Source organism: Cryptomeria japonica, chromosome 9 (genome assembly GCF_030272615.1).
Source record: "Cryptomeria japonica chromosome 9, Sugi_1.0, whole genome shotgun sequence".
NCBI classification, from domain to species: Eukaryota; Viridiplantae; Streptophyta; class Pinopsida; order Cupressales; family Cupressaceae; genus Cryptomeria; species Cryptomeria japonica.
Genome location: NC_081413.1, coordinates 238,938,705 through 238,956,501, shown reverse-complemented (window position 1 = coordinate 238,956,501; position 17,797 = coordinate 238,938,705).

The following is a 17,797-nucleotide window of genomic DNA, read 5'->3' as shown; positions in this document are numbered from 1 at the left end:
CATCCCAAGAATATCATTTTGATCAATAATCCTATTTAATTTATTAAATATCCTTGCATATTTAATTAATTAATAAATTTGCCATTTAATCATGCAAAAAAAGGAATTAATTTATTACAAAAGAGGAATTAATTACAAAGCAAGAGTTGAATTGAATAAAATAAAAGAATTGAATTAAAAGAGAAATCAAACTTGAGATATTATTTCTTTTTCTAAATTTAGAACTTGAAATCAGAAAAGTAATTAAATTGAATTATTGATTATTCTCTAAAATTGGAACTCAAAGCTTTTCAGAAAAAGAAGTTCAGTTGCATTGAAAAGGCTCTTTTCTTGAATAAATAAAAGAATTGTCTATTTTTATCACAAATGGATGGAATTAATTTAATATTATTTTCAATGCAACTTGAACTTCTTATCTGAATGCATTTCAATTAAAATATAATTGGAATCTATCTCAAGGTTAACTAAACCTGATTTCTCAATTATTTCAATTAATTCTAAAATTGAGCTTTTTCATCATCTCTCTTGTAATTCTCTATAAATTTAGCCTTCATCTCTCATTCAATTCACCCCAGAGATTTTCTAGAACATGCTTGGAGATTATTATTACGCTGATTTTTGCTCTGGAGTCATTGAATACATTGTGCTTTTTTAGATTATTTGCATCCATATTGCTTGAATTCGTTATTGCTTGAACTATTCATCCATCTTTCATCCATTTAGCTTAATATCATGCTCAAATAGATTAAATCCTTCATCTTGGTGTAGTCTAGTCACTAGTATTGCTTATAAAAATCTAAGAGCAATCTTATACTCACATCTTTTAGAAGGCAATTAGTCCATTTGTTATGGTTTATTAATTATTGATTATTGATTTACTAACCATACATGTAATGACTTAATTGAAGTGTTGTGCTTGCAGCTACAGACCCTTTTTCACACACACATCTCTGGCACCCACTGTGGTTAGTAAATCATATATGGTATTCAGAGCTGAAGTTTGTGTTCTCATAGCCTCTGATGGTTTCCCCAACTGTTTTGGTGATGGAGGGAGATAGACTAATGAAAGTACCAGTTCTATCTTGTAGCCATCCATGTCAGTATTTGTAATCTTCAATTTCTTTTCCAATTCTTTCATTAGAGCTTCTGGATTTTCACTTGTAGAGGCTACCCTATTATGAGGCACAAAAGTATCAACCCCTTTTATTAATGCATTACAGGTGACATTTGTATCAACAGGAATATTGACTTCTGTTCCATTATAAGAAAATTTTAAGCATTGATGGTATGTTGATGGAATTGCCTTCATTTCATGAATCCATGGCCTGTCCAGTAAGATATTGTATGACAAAGGAATATCAAGTACCTGAAAAAGGATATCTCTTTCTACAAGTCCCACTCTGATAGGTAATGATACCAAACCTTTAGAGGTCCTTTCTTCTTCATCATAAGATTTTATTGTTATTTTCTTACTGGGATCAATGACATTTTCAGAGAATCCTAGTTGTGTAAGCAGACTATAAGTATAGATATTCAACCCCGTGCCTCCATCTATCAAAACATGTTTGACTCTATGTTTATGGATCATGGCTTCAATATGCAATGGCTAGTTATGTGGATGATCTAGCGAGTTGTCATCTTCTTCAGAGAAGGTCAAATAGTGAGGTGAGGTTAGATGACCCACCATGGATTGAAATCGATCAATGTCTAAATCTTTTGGAACATTAGTGGTAAGAAAGGCTTTGTCTAGGATCTCTCTGTGAGTAGACAAGAGTTTTAGCAATTCAAAGATCGATATTTGAGCATTTGTCCTTTTCAACTATTCAACAATGCTATATCTAGAAGATGATGATGAAGTTAACCTTTTAAATTTGTCCAAGGTCGATTCTTTTTGTTTGTTTGACAAGGCTGGTGGGTTCGATGTTGCTTGAGCCAGGTTGGAAGAACTAGCTCCTTGGAGAGTGACTTTCTTTTGAGAATGGGTCAGAGCTCTTGCATATCATGATTCATTTGGTTTATATTGGACTATAATCACATTGCAATATTCTGATTGGGAAGGCTCAAGCATGTTGATGGCCTTGTCATTGCTGGTATAAATATAATTTACTTTGGCACCTCCTTTAGTCTTTGAAGAATCACCTTGTTTGTAAACAAGTAAAGGGTCTTTAAATGCTTTGTGATCAGCATTGGTTGGGTGATTCCCGACAACAATTTTACCAGCGTCTATGAGATCCTAAATCTCGTGTTTAAGCTTCATGCAATTGTTTGTGTTATGACCTTTATTCTGATGGAAGTCGCAGTACTCATTTTCTCTCCATCATTTTGGTTTGATTTCTGGATCATATGGTCTGGAGTTGTCTGGTAGCATTATCAGGTTGTTTGCCAACAGAATTTTGAAAGCGGATTCATATGATTCTTCAAGAGGAGTGAAATCACGCTTAGGTTTGGAAAGTCAAGGCTTCTCTTTGAACCATTCTTTTGTTTTCTTTGGAGGATTTTCTGCTGCAGCTTCAACAACTTGGAGCGCTTGTGTGCCACTTGCCAAGTTGAATATCATGGGCTTTGAGTTAGCTTTAACAATGTCTACTGCTCTATCATTAACAACATTCTTGTTGTTGTCTTTGTCATACTTCCAATACTTGTTTTTCTCTTTAGAGCTAGATCCTGGTTGTGTTTCTTTCCAAGGTGAGATATCCCCCTTCTTTATGAGCACATCTTCCATTCTAATGGCATTATCTACCATTTTGTTAAATGACAGGTGTACTTGCATTTGGATGCTATATTTCAATTTTGGGACCAAGTTGTTGACAAATATATCCATTTTCTCAGAATCTGGGATAGGTTGTGAATACCTAGAGAAAATCTTTCTCCAACATTGGAGGAAAGTAAGGAAAGGCTCCCCTATTTTCTGTTTAGTATTGCAAAGCTTGATAATAGTCACATGATGTCAAATTTTGTATGAGTATTGTTGTAAGAATAGTTGGATTAGTTCTTCAAATGTTTTTATTCTTTTAGGTAGACTTGAGAACCATTCCATGGCTTGTCCTCCCAAACTCCTTGGGAAAAGGTGCATGAGATATGTTTGATTGTGCATAAAATCCATACATGCAGCACAAAAGTCCCTGACATGATCTTGGGGATCTGAGATACAATCATATTTGTCAAATTTTGGGATCTCAACTCATGAAGGAAATGGAGGCACGTATAGATTTTTGTCAAATGGAAAAGGGCATATTGTCTCCAAAGAATATTGTTTTGGGGACTTATCCTTATTCTTCAGTTTTGTGATCTTAGTTTGTAAGGCTTTTAATTTTCTGTGTACTGCGAGTATAGATGATTCTTCCTTTTTAGTAATGAGTGTCTGAAAATCATATCCAGTAGGAAGTTTGGCACCTTGTTTTGCTAATTATAAGAAATAGTCTTCCTTTTCTCGAGCTAGGATAGCTTTCATCATTTTTCAGAAGTCTTTATCCTTTTGACAGTCACAAATTTCTTTTTCTTGAGGTTTTGTGTCTTCTTTAGCTTCACTTGATGAGGAATCATTATCGATTTCGTGAACACTAAGGTTGTCTCTATCATTGTATTTCATCTCATGTATAGTGGGAGATTCAAATTCATCAAAAATTGGTACCCCTAATGACGAAGGTTTGTTAGTGAGTGGGTCCTTCACATAGTATAGGTTATCTTGATATGTGAAGGTTTGTCCTTTGCCTTTGGCCTCTTTCTTACGAGAACTCCTGGTTTGAATAGGCATTTTTATGGATTAGTGTGACCTAAGGTTGTTTGTGATGCAAAGGTCAAGATCAATTTCAGAGCTAGTTGTTCAGTTAATGTATTGTTTGAGAGAAACAATTGAGATTTAATCTGGTTTCAGGAAAGATCTATCCTATATAAGACATTTATCTAAGTTGATTCGAGAGTAGTGACTAAGATTTGGTCTAGTTTCAGGAACAATCTATCATGTGTAAGACATTATCTAAGTGACTTAAGTTTGATAGGTAGTTGATTGAACTAGCTGAAAGATGATTGACCAAATCATGCAATACAAATGGCAGAGGTACACTGCTTTGATCTGTTTATGCTCAGGATGATGATAACCAGTATTGTGTTCATTGTAGACTGTTTTAGGCAAGTTTTGACTGCTCTGTACTAGCAAAACCAGAGATTCGTACGACAGGATTTACTGAGCCGGACGACAATTTAATAATTCTAGGATGACAATAGTTTTGTTTCGTACGATTTGCTGCCTAGTACCGTACGACAAATGGGTATGTCCAGAACAACAAAAGATTCAGTGTTGTTATGTTTCGAAGGACACAGGATTTAGCTTTAGATGATAGACTTTTGGGTTTCGTATGACAGAGGATTGAGCTTAGACGACAAATTCTCAGACTCGTACGACACAAGATACAGTGCAAGATGATAAATGATTAGATTTGTACGACTGTTCACAGAGAAGAGACTAAAATTCTGAGTTTTTTGATAGCTAAGTATGACAACTAAGTATGACCAATACTGAGATGGACTGAGTTATGACTAGGATAGACTAGTTTTGGATAGAGTTTTGACTTAGGATGGACTAGTTCTGACACAGACAAAGTTTCGACTTAGGATGGACTAGTTCTGACACAGACAAAGTCTCAACTTAGGATGGACTAGTTCTGACACAGACAAATTCTTGACTTAGGATGGACTAGTTCTGACACGGATAGAGTTTTTGATCACTTAATTGTTTCTTATTTTCTCCAATTTTTTTGGTATTTCAATTTCAGTTTCAGGGATGTAAACATAGAAAACACGTAATATGAATAGTAACTCCAATCATAGCACACAAACCCTACGAAAATTGGTGAGAGAAGAAAAACTTTGCTTGTAGACTCAGGTACACACCCAATAGCTAATTAGAATACGACCATTGAGTCTCACGCAATAGATTCTCAACACCGTATTATCTGACTCCAAATGCTAGTGGGGGCATGAAATGACAAGTATCTTGGGAGAGTTACTATCTCTCTTGCACAAAGATTATCCCCCCTTTCAGAGGTGAACCAGGTAGCTTCTAATTTTAATTGGAACTAGTAAGGGATCCATTCGGCACGTCGAGGTATAAACTCAATTAAGAGGTCTCCCAGCCTTAAAAACCAAGGTTTAATATACCCAAAGGTACAGAGGAGAGCTATTCCGAGCACTGTCGTTGACTTGATTTTCATCAAATCATGTTTATTTTATAGTGGGTTGGAGTACTTGGCATTTAGCCATTCCCACTTAGGTCGTTCCCCTCACAACAGTCATAATGGCTTTAAGATTTTTCCAACCCCTCGGGAGGGCAGACCTGCTAAAGATGTACAAATCTCAAACAAAGAAAAAGCCTCAAGGGTCTGGATCTCTGATTGTCTAAAAAAAAGACAAGAGCATACTCTCCTACCTCTCAGAATCTTCTAAAAACAAAAAATATAGATTTGTTCTTTAACCAGATAGCAAGTTAGGTTCCTAAAAATGAATTTAAAGAATACACAATGTTTAGTCGATTCTCCTCAGGCAACCTGCAAAGACAACAAATCAGTAGTCATATTATCTTTGTGCGACAAGCATATTCTTCGACAAGAATTTTGCAAAAACTGATTAGGCTTTGAATTTTTTTAAGATAGACAGATAAACAACCAAGGTCAGTCGTCAGAATAATCAATTTGAATAGAAAATCAAAATCATGAAATTTGTTTTTTTGTCTTTTTAACCAAAAAAATACAGAGTCGTACGACAGAGTTTACCAAATTGTACGATACAAGATTCCTTCTCATACGATACATAATTCCATTTTGTATGATACAAAATTCTTGTTCGTATGACACCTATAGTTTGTCATTTCAGCCTGTGAAAAATATCGTACAAGATGATGCAGAGGCTATACGGATGAAAACCTGAAAAGTCAAAAATCTAAAAAATCTAAAAAAATAAAAAAGTCAGTCTTGGAGGCCAAAAAATGTAGTCTTCTACCCCACGATGGGCGCCAAAGATGTGTGTGTGAAAAAGGGTTTGTAGCTGCAAGCATAACACTTCAATTAAGTCATTACATGTATGGTTAGTAAATCAATAATCAATAAATAATAAACCATAACAAATCGACTAATTGCCTTCTAAAAGATGCGAGTATAAGATTGCTCTCAGATTTTTATAAGCAATACCAGTGACTAGACTACACCAAGACAAAGGATTTAATCTATATGAGCATGATATTAAGCTAAATGGATGAAAGATGGATGAATAATTCAAACAATAACGAATTCAAGCAATATGGATGCAAGCAATAACGGATGCAAATAATCTAAAAAGGCACAATGTATTCAATGACTCCAGAGCAAAAATCAGCGTAATAATAATCTCCAAGCATGTTCTCAAAAATCTCTGGGGTGAATTGAATGAGAGCTGAAGGCTGAATTTATAGAGAATTACAAGAGAGATGATGAAAAAGCTCAATTTTAGAATTAATTGAAATAATTGAGAAATCAGGTTTAGTTAACCTTGAGATAGATTCCAATTATAGTTTAATTGAAATGCATTCAGATAAGAAGTTCAAGTTGCATTGGAAATAATATTAAATTAATTTCATGCATTTGTGATAAAAATAGATAATTCTTTTATTTATTCAAGAAAAGAGCCTTTTCAATGCAACTGAACTTCTTTTTTCTGAAAAGCTTTGAGTTCCAATTTTAGAGAATAATCAATAATTCAATTTAATTGCTTTTCTGATTTCAAGTTCTAAATTTAGAAAAAGAAATAATATCTCAAGTTTGATTTCTCTTTTAATTCAATTCTTTTATTTTATTCAATTCAACTCTTGCTTTGTAATTAATTCCTCTTTTGTAATAAATTAATTCCTCTTTTTGCATGATTAAATGACAAATTTATTAATTAATTAAATATGCAAGGATATTTAATAAATTAAATAGGATTATTGATCAAAATGATATTCTTGGGATGATTCAATTAATTAAATAAATATTTAATTAATATTGAATAATTGATTTTCCATGTGATATTTGATGATTGAAGAATTAATAATGTGCTCCAGATTGATTTAATTGCCTTTGGTTAGGACCTTGGTGATGTTGTCGAGATTAGGGGCATATGGTTTAGATGACCATTTTTAGGGTATTACATAAGTCATGGTGGTTGAGAGAGATTCTCAAACTAGTTAGGATCCTCCCACCTTTTCCTCAAATCCTCTCTCCTATATATACACAAGGGTGCTCTATGTATTTTCATCTTTTTGGAAAGCAAATAAACTCTGCAGAATTTTGCACTTGTAAAGACTTTGAGCTTTGAAGTTATAAATTGTTTATTCTCAAGTAATAATAAGGAGTTGGAATTTCAAGCTTTGTGTTGAAATCTTACTTTGTGTCCTTTGTGTTCTTATGTCATATTGGAGCATTCCTTTGTGCTTATTTGAAGTTGTGGAAGATTGTTAAGAAGAGTTTCACCCCAAAATATCTACAGATTTTGTGTTGTAAATACCGAAGTAGAATTAGTTTAGTTTATTGTTAGAAGCTGAGAAAAGTTGCAAGACTTTGTGCTCGTAGTAATTCCCATCTAAAGTAATTAAAGGTGCATCATACTTGTAGACTTTGCATTGTCATATGTTGTACATTGTTCTTATTGCATCATACTTGCGGACTTTGTGTTGTTATATGTTGTAAATTGTTCTCATTGCATAATTTTGAAAAGGGTAGATAGGAATTTAGACACTCAAGACTTTGAGCTTGATTACTATTTTCCCATCCCAGAGGAAGTGACGAAAGTATTTGTGCTTTCAAGAAACTTCACTTCCTTTATTGGTTTCATTTTAAATTGTTGCTATTATTGTCTCATAATTGTTTCTTCTTTTCTAAACATCATAATCTTTTCTGAAACAAGAGAAAAGGTTGTTGTCCCATCCATTGTAGATTAAATTAGTATTATTTAAGTGTTAGAAAAGGGGGAGCCTTCCCTAAATTAGGAGATTTTATACTCACATGTTGTGGTTGAAACCACAATTTTGTACATCCTCGGAGGTGTATAAAATTTTCAACCAACACTTATCGTGCATTAATCATTATGTATTGCCTTCTCTTATGGCTACCATTAGGTCCTATTGATACTTTGTGTACTTGTCACTCTTTTTACTACCTATTTAACACTCTATTGTGAATTTAGGTTCCCATTTTACCTTCAATTTTGCATCATGATTTCAAGCTCTTGATTGAATGTTTGTTGCTTATTTTCCACTTCTTGTAGCATCATTATCTTCATCATTTTCAAGCTTTCATCTTTTCCCTCACTACCTGTTGTCAATGATATTTGCACCCTTGTTGAACCTATAGTTTAACAATCTCTTGAAACATTGAAGTGATCTCAAGGTGTGGGTACCTCATGTGAAATCAAACCTCCAGGTTAAAGGGAAGGTTCCCTCTAATTTAACACTTGAAACTTATCCTAAAACTACTGGTTTGTTGAGGAAAAGGGAAAAATATATGCTTGAAATGAAACCTATACTAACCTTCTTGGTGATGTACCTAAATTAAATAAGACCTATCTTTGTTGTATTTAACCTCATAGTAACCTAGATGAAACTCACTTTTATGCACAACCAATAGTTTTAACAATCACTCATGTTATTGCTTTATAGAAAGGACCCCCCAATGTTGTCTTGAAGGAAATGAGAATAATTTCACTACAAAACAACCTTATGGGCTTACACACAATATACAACATGGCCATGATTGTTTTATACTACCTATGCATGTTTGTTTATTCATATTTCAAAGGTTTTGATAGTAAAACACAGTAAAATATGCTCATTTATCAACAAAACACAACTAAAATAGACATATGGAAGGCAAAACATGAATTATCATTGCACAAAAGAGGCAAACAACTAAATAGATCAGGAAAAATAACACTTTTATTGCTTTGCAATTGTGATAGACAATGTTGTTATAGCCAATATGTGGCTGGTATTGAGTTACAGACAAGTCTATTTTGCCATCAAAGAGCTGGGCTACAATATTTAGCAAAAAGAAACAAGTAAGAACTAACCTAGAAATGAAGACTTAGACTGAGTTTTATAATGTGTAGAAACTTCTATATTTCAAGAACATTTGTTGAAGAAATAATGACAAGAAAGATGTGTTAGATGCATTTTTCTTGGTCAAACTCCTTGCGCATCCAACTGAGTTGGACCTATTTTTGAGGCCTCAAAAATGCTCCAAACTGATGCATTCATGAAGAAAAGTCTTCAACATTGTCCCCCCTATTGATTAAGTACCTCAATATACTCCTAGATGCTTGCTATTGCCTTGAACAAGCTCAAAACCACCCCTGAAATCCTCTCAACCAACTAAAAAAGTCACCAACTTTCCCTAGATTCCCTCCTTGACTGCTCCAACTTTTTCCCATAATCATAGGGCATGAGTTCCTCATGATTTTGGATTTGAAAAGGTATTTTGGGTGGATGGAAAGTAATTGGGCCAAATAAGGCTTTCAAAATTGCTTCAAATTGAGTCTCCATCACTTGAAAGTGCTACTTGAATGCATTTGTATCCTTTGGGTATATTTTACATATTTCAAAATGCCTCTTACGAGTCCAAAAAACTGAGTTCGGTGTCTTGAAAAATAAGTGATTCTATTTGGGAAATTACCTTGTTGTTCTCTATTTACACCTTAACCATACCTGACACCGCTACCTTGTTGACGATCCTTGATTCCTCTAACACTGTGAATATGACTATCAATCATTTCCTCCATAAAGTGCCAACTGCCCTCCCACTTTAGTCATAAGACTATCATGTTCTTCCTATTTGTCCATCTAAGCCATCTAATGAATAACAACACTCAGTTCATACTCATTAAGATTTGTCTTCTCATTCATTGACCATGCCAACTTACTATCATGTTGTCTTCTTGACACTGTATTTCCTCATTTCATTGTTGTGCCTTTTGGTCTTCATGTCATTATCATTGCAATATTAAGGATTTCCATTCAACATTCTTGTACGATTGTGTTTCTAACCTTATGGTTGTTAAAACTTTACCTTTCATGGCTTTTATGTCCTTTCCTCCAATGTTAGTATGCCTCTAGAGCCAAACCATATAATGATGTGAATTTCCTTTCTATGGAAGAAATTATATGCTTGTCATTACCATGCCTAGCATTGGTTGTTCTTTTGGAAGCTTCTACAACAATGAACCTTACTCAAGTTCTCTGTTGTTTAACATGGTATACTTCATTGTTTACTCATCTTATTGATTGATCATTTTCCTATTGTCTTTCATCATTTTCATTGCGATAAGTTCTTCTTGAATCATTATCATAAGGTTCTGGGACTGTCCTTTTGAGTTTGGCACATAGACCATTTTGTTGCACTATCTTCAACCTCTCATTGTGTTGCATACAACTATGATACATATGGAAAGTGAAAAGCATTTTCATCTTTGTAGCTTTTCTTGGGCTTTCATGGGGTTGTCCTCTTGATTTAAATTGTTCTTTCTTTAAGCTAAATCTGCCCTATGATTGTCTCCTCACCATACCACTACTATCACCGACTTTGAATTTTGAAGACTCTTTGTTGCTTTCTTCACCACAAAACAGTGATGGAATCCTATACTTTAGCATAGATCCTTAAGGTTATATCATCACATCCCACTAGGCAATTATTTCTTGAGGTCTATCATGTCATGCAACATATTGCCTAATAATATCAATAAAGCACATCATAATAGTTGTATAATTCTTGTAAGATGATTATTTGACTTGCACTCTTGCTAATGAAAAGATTGTAAAGGAATAACCAACTTGTTCATTACCTTTTGACTATCACATCTTCTCACCATTTTATATTTTCACCTCATTTTTTAATTGCTAGATTCATCACCCCCCTCATGTTATCCTTTTGTTTTTGTTGTTATGTGATACCATCCCTTTACTTTCATTTTTCACTCCATGGAAGCCATGATGTGGTATTGCATTTTACAAAACCTTACAACATCTTTTCAAAAACAACATGATTAATGTAGTGTTCAAGAAACACATCTTTCAAGAAAGTATGAAGCATTGGCATTTGTTGTGTGGATACAACTGAGCATTTGTATCCCTTGCTTTGGTTGCACTATTTGAACCATTAAGAAATCATAAATGATTTAAATTTTGAGTGATCTTGATGTGCCCAAATTGTTTTGATTGATATACTCTAAGTGTTGGCAACAATGCAGCAAACTAAGAGGGGGGGTGAATCAGTTTTCTCTCAAACTCTACAGAACTTAAACTTAAATTCAGATATGATAATAAATAGTAAAAGCATAAAACAACACCAACATTTTTGATGTGGAAAACCCGGTTAAGGGAAAAACCATGGTGGGAACCTACCCACAATGAAATAATACCTTGTTAGGAGTAAGTGTAATATTATAATAGGAAATGCACATGCATTTAGGCACACTACCTAGAGCTCACTACTCAAATCATAAAACAAGAAGGGCTACAACCCTTGGGAAGGCTCACTTCCTTATAGAAACATTTAGATTACATCTGGAGGATCATGAATTGATAAAATAGCATCTCCTCATGCCTGGTTATAGTTCCGGTTATGCACATATACTCAAACTTTTCTCTTTCATACTTCTTCACGCTTCTTCGCACTTCTCCTCTGCTACTAAAAAATCAAATCAATATTCGCACATGCAGATACTGAGCAAATACATCCACAACATGACTATTACATATATTTATACAAATAAGCAACCTATATTTCAAGGTCAGCTAAACCCTCAACACAAATTACAAAACAATAAACTCACACGCTACAATAATACATGCAGACCAAAACAATGTCGGCTAAGACATAGTCTGGACCCAAATCAACACTGTACACAAGAAACACCTCCAAATATTGTGCCTCGAATATCCGCAACATGCTACAATCATCATGAATGTCGTATAACATGAAGAACACCACCGGATCAAGAAAATGATTAACAACATGCACAACGATCAATGTGGACCATCAACACATATAGAACACGATCTAGAAACATCCACAAGTAATGTGAATCACCACAACAACAATCACAACATCATCACTTACTAGAATCTTCATCATCAATATACCAGACCTCAAGAACACACACTAAACTGACTGTCAAACCGAAAGATTCACTTGCGGACCTCTAAATCACGAACCATATGAATTGAGGACACATATGAACATCCCAAATGCTATACCAAATCCACAAACCAATATATTGCAATTCTTGAGAAATGCAGAGCACAATCCAGAATATTGAATAACACGAACAACTGAAAAACCAATCTCAATACTAGATCTCACAACTCAATCAAAACATCCCGCGAACCTCTGAAACTTTTGTTGAATCAAGTAGAGATAAGTATCTCTAAACCCATTAAACCGTAATAGCTCAACTGCAACTCACTGACCAAACTAACTCATCCAATCTGACTGCAACATTGGAATACATAGAAGGATATGTTGACATCAATGACAACATACCATTCCAACAAACTTCTCAACAATATCCAACACTAGGGTCTGCTTCAATATGTGTGACATTGGAATTTTACTTTTAGTCCATTTTCTATCGCTTTATAGCTGCTCCAAATGCAAAAATCTATATTAATTTCTTTGAAAAGAGTGAATCCTCTTACATGTCAACATCGTGATTCATAGAGATTAAGGTCACTACCTCTATTGTATGCTAAAAATGTGGACTTCATATTCTCTTTCTCTGTCTTTCTAAGGGTTTGGGGCTTTATGATGAACTTCCATGTGTGAGGGGGCATATGAGCTAAATAAGCACCTTCCTAAGATCTCTTCCAATCCTCCCATGAATCAACAACCTCCAAACTTCTTTCCAACTTTGTGGCCACCATTATAGCTTCATGAAACTTTCCTTTACACATATGTGAGTGTAACAAGGAATCAGAATGGGTTTTTTGGAGACTCTTTCAGTGCATCTTGAAACTATCTTCTTGTTGTTCCTTTCTCCTAGCCGCCATTTAATCTTTTCTTCAGTTTTGATAAATGGTAGTTCAAGAAGAAAAGAAGCCCTAAATTGACCAAGACAAAGTGAAAAGCTCTCCTCTTTGCAAAACTCTTTTCCCACTCTTTTCTTTCACGTGTTTTCAGCTTCCTTGGCCAAGTCAAAAAATAAAACTCTTGAACATATTAAAACTATGACGACTAGTAACTTAGAAACAAAATAAAACACTTGGAAAATAAACCTGTATTAATATGAAAGACAAAAAAATAAAATGGGTACCACTACCTCCTTATCTTTTCATATGATTGTTTTCTTGACTATACAAGCCTTCCATTATGTTCTTTTACAACTGAGCAAGTATGGACTATGGTTTGCATTCTTCATAAGGTTGAATTTTTTCTTTTAAGGTCTTTATCTTGGTACAGTTTGTTGGTTTTCATGCCTTTTTGTAGTCTATATTTTGTGACAGTCTTCTTGTCATAGACCTTTCTTCTCACTTTTTATGCATAATGACTATCATTTTTACCTTATGAACATGTCATGGCAAGTAGTGAAGCCCCTAACTCTTATATTTGTCAATATTCCTTAAGTATTTATCTCTAAATAGGATAATATTTTCCTTGTTTGAAGCTTGTAGGGTGTCCTTGAAAGGACTATCTTCTGCATCACGATAGCCTTCATGGTTACTATTACTCAAGGTATCCCATATCATTGGTATCTCTTGCATTCTTTAATGTCTTAAAGAACATAACATAGCATGTATTTCATACTTCATGATACCTTTCTCACTTTCTCACTTCTCTTTCAATGTTTAGGGGTCCTATTTTCATGAGGAAAGTGCTCTCTCATTTTTTCTAAACTAGGAATTGTTATTAATATGTTATAGAATTTCACTAGTTTTCTTGGGATTATCATAGAGAATTGACATGGGTTTGTATGTTTATTTCTTGTGTCACCATGCTTATATTACATTTGTGTAAATGCCAATGCATTTTCACATTTTTTTGTGGCACTTTGTGCATGTAGGAGTGTAATGTAACATGTTTAGTGTCATATTAGATCATATAAAATTTCTATGTTCAATATTTGTGCGATAATGTCTTGGGTAAGAGCTTGAGGCATTACCATTTCATTTAGGTTAATTAGTAATTAGTTTATTTGATTATGTTATTAGCCTAGATAATTTATGTAGAGGCATCCTTTCCTTTATATTTTGGTGAAAATGAACTATCAAATATCTTCTAGGGTTTGCCCTTAGGTTTCATTACCTCTACATTATGTTTTTTCATATATGATATTTTTATTGCATTATCATATTTATAAATCCCATTAGGGTTTGGATACTATTTACGTGTGCTTCATAGTTATATATCTATTAGGATTTTGTGATTCATTGTGACATCTTATTTTCACACACCCCACCCATCCTTATTTTGCCCTTAGAGATTCATACGTATATCTAATAAATTGTTTGTTTTTATAATGTTGTAAATATGAGAGGGTTTTATATCATTTCATCATTTTATCTATCTTGTCCACATTACTTTTTTAATGCCATAAGCTAATAGAGATTGTAATATTTTTTTGTGAAGGCACACTCATTAAAACCCTATTATGGCTAGTCAATCTAATCATAATACAATCTTTTTATTTAATGAATAACAATGCTCATATTGAGAATAATTTGGAGAATAATGAGAGCTAACAAGTTATGGTCATGATGCATGTATAGCTAAGAAATTTCTCCCTTATTAGACAATTAGTCATTAATGTACTTACTCATGTTGAATCTTCTCATCAATTAGATACTATTTTATGGAAGGCATTAGTAGGTATTTCATTTGGCACAAATATTCTTTATTTTATTGGCACTATTATGGCATCTTCTAATGGTGTATCCTCTCAATCACTAACCCTACTTCTCATCCTTTTTTGATCCTTTTTCCCCTCAACCCCTAGATATCATTTTGATAGGCTCTCTAGTACTCATGTTGTCACTCATAGTGTGATACTTACCTCTTCTACTGCTACCTCTAGTGTCATTACTTCTTTTCCCTCCACTAACATCCCACTCACTCTTCATCCTTCTATTTATGTACTTTTTGGCATCACCTCCACACTTATGTTTAATGTGCCACCCATCCCTCTTATCTTATGATATAATGACAATTATACTAGGGGATGTTTGACAAAATCACTAATTCTTGATTAACACTTTGTGTTGTGGTATTTATCTCTTAAAGAATGCTCTAAAGAGGTACAAGTATTTTTCCATGTTATTAATTCAAACAAACTATCTATGTCACTTGGTAGACCTTGGATTGAGCATACAAGGGATTTTTTTAATGCGCTCCATCAATTTATTAAATATGATTACAAGGGAAGAGTTGTAAAGATTACATGAGATCTATATGATTTTATTGTAAAAATGAAACCTTTTACTTTGGATATTTGCATATATAGGTCTTTAAAGAACCACCATATAAAAGTGAAGAGACTCTTTTATAATGTGTATGAAAGAGAATCAAAAGGAAATAAAAATATATAAATCAAAGATGGAAATTGATCATAATAAGCATACTTTACCTCATACTTTACTTGAGAAGGATAAGGTCACTATGTTCTAAAAACTCATTTTTTATTTCAAAGCCACAATTCCTTCACAGGTGCCAAAAAAAAAAGTTGTGCTTCGAAAAATGTAAAATATTTTTATTGATTCAAATCCAAAGAAATAAAAGAAATGAGTAAATAAATGTTTAGTTGTAGTTACACCTATTGATATTGTCTTCACTAAGGGTATCAATTCTTATCAAATGAAACTCATATAATTAAAAAATAAAACATATAAATTATGGAAACAAATTAATGCTAATTTTGAGATGAGGATGTGTTGTCCTCATTTTTGTTTTAAAAAATGAAGGACCATTACATGAAAAATTTGTCAAAAAATAAAAAAAATTCTCTATCGCACGCTTCTCGAGGCAAAATTTTGCCTAATCCTTGGTCTTGCTTAATCCTCAGTCCATCCTTGAACAACAATTCAAATTTCATCGCATTCTGGGTTCGTTTGCTATGTCTTTCCTTCAATTTCGGGTTTTTTCTCCCTAACTGCAGGTGGGAAATTTTCCTTGAATTGCAAGTTTTAATGATTTCTTTATTTTGGTCTTTGTAGGAAATTTTTTGGCTAATTACAAGTGCACTTTATTGAAAAAAGAACTTGTAACTTACCTTTTATTTCCCCCTTGATGCCTTTTGGCTTTTTAAGTTATGATAGGGATTTTTTGGATAAGTTACAAGTTAATTTTAAATTGCATATTTATAAATAACTTGTAGTTCTTTTCTAAAACCCCTATTTTAATGTCTTTTTGCTTGTAATAGGGATTTTAAACCCCTATTACATATGTGCAAGTTATTATAACTTGTTGTAGGGATTTTATTTTCCCTTTACAAGTAACTTTGTAACTTGCACATCTCTCTCCAAAACCCGATTTTGCCTAGAAATGAAATAAAGTGACATTTTAAACTTGCTATTTTTCCCAAAAAACCCAATTTTCTCCATAAAGTGCAAATTGGGGTATTTTAAACTTGTAATTTCATTTCTAAAACCCGATTTTTCCTTGTTGAGAGAAAAGTGACATTTAAAACTTTCTATATGGGAAATAAAACCCGTTTTTCTCTATTGCATGTAAATTAAAACTTGCATTTCTCTTCCAAAAACCCGATTTTCCTCTCCTAAGCCAATTTTGCCACAAATTCTTCCCAACTTTTGTGGAGAAATTCAAGGAGCAAGGAGGCGCTATTGTTGCAAGGCGATTTATGTGAGTTGAAGAACACGTTGCATTTATTTTGGTGAATGATCCAACCCTTGTTTTCTGCAAAAAAATGTTTCCACGTGATTCCTAAAACCCACGTTTTGGGGGATTCAAACTATATAAAGTGGCAATCTCCTAGGTTGTTTTGCCTTCCTTCACCTAGGTGTTGAAGTTGGAGGGAGATTTGGCCACTTCTTGTGCCATATAACTTGCATTTGGTGTCACGTTTTGCTGCTTATGGTGTTTTAGTAAAAACGTGGCAAGGGTTTTTGAATGCGGTTTAATCTCTATTTAAGAGCTATCCTTTCTTCTTTCAAAGACTAATAATCTTTTGAAGAGGCATTTTCAGTTTGAAGCAAGGTATGGTTTCTTTCCTTTCTTTGTTTCATTTTCTTGTTTTCTTGCTTTCTTGTTTTTCCTTTCTAGTTGTAAATTTGTGTATATGTTTATTTTGCCCCAAAAATTAGTTTTGTGAGAGAGATTTTCCCCTTTGTAAAGCAATTTTTGAATTGCATTGTTCTTCCCCATTTTCCCTCTTTACTTGTATTCAGGATTTTAAATCCCAATTACAAGTTGGATGAAAATCATTGTTCCTCCCTTACGGTTAAAAAAATTTAACTATCTTTTGTTGAAATTCCAAGTTGCAAAGACGAAAAATACCCATCCTTCCAAAATTGGGTTTTTAGAACCGGATTGCATGTTCAAAGTTCTTCCCATTTTCATAAAAATGTCATTCCCAAAATCTTTCCATTTTTATTCATCCATATCGCCTATATTCGTACTTTCCGTTCACGTCATTTCCCATAAATCTAATTCTCATTTTTCACTCATTTCTCCATTTTCCGTTTTACAAGTATACTTGCATTTGGGTTTTAAAAATCCGATTGCATGTGCATTCTTCCCAAACTTGTATACTTGTAAAATTTTCCCCAAGATCCAAAATTGGTCAAAGTCAA